This window comes from Cariama cristata, unplaced genomic scaffold (genome assembly GCF_000690535.1).
Source record: "Cariama cristata isolate BGI_N322 unplaced genomic scaffold, ASM69053v1 scaffold10615, whole genome shotgun sequence".
In the NCBI taxonomy this organism is placed as follows: Eukaryota; Metazoa; Chordata; class Aves; order Cariamiformes; family Cariamidae; genus Cariama; species Cariama cristata.
Window position 1 is genome coordinate 31075 of NW_009618181.1, and position 279 is coordinate 31353.

Genomic DNA, 279 nt, shown 5'->3' on the forward strand with positions numbered 1-279 from the left:
TCTCCGCCCCAACCCCCCCCTAGCTCCCTCAGCCGCTCCCCATCAGACTTGTGCTCCAGACCCTTCACCACCTTCGTTGCCCTTCTCTGGACTCGCTCCAGCACCTCAAGGGCTTTCTTGTAGTGAGAGGGCCAAAACTGAGCACAGGATTCAAGGTGCGGCCTCACCAGTGACGAGAAGAGAAGGACAATTTCTTCCCTAGTCCTGCTGGCCACACTGTTTCTGATACAGGCCAGGATGCTGTTGGCCTTCTTGGCCACCTGGGCATACTGCTGTCTC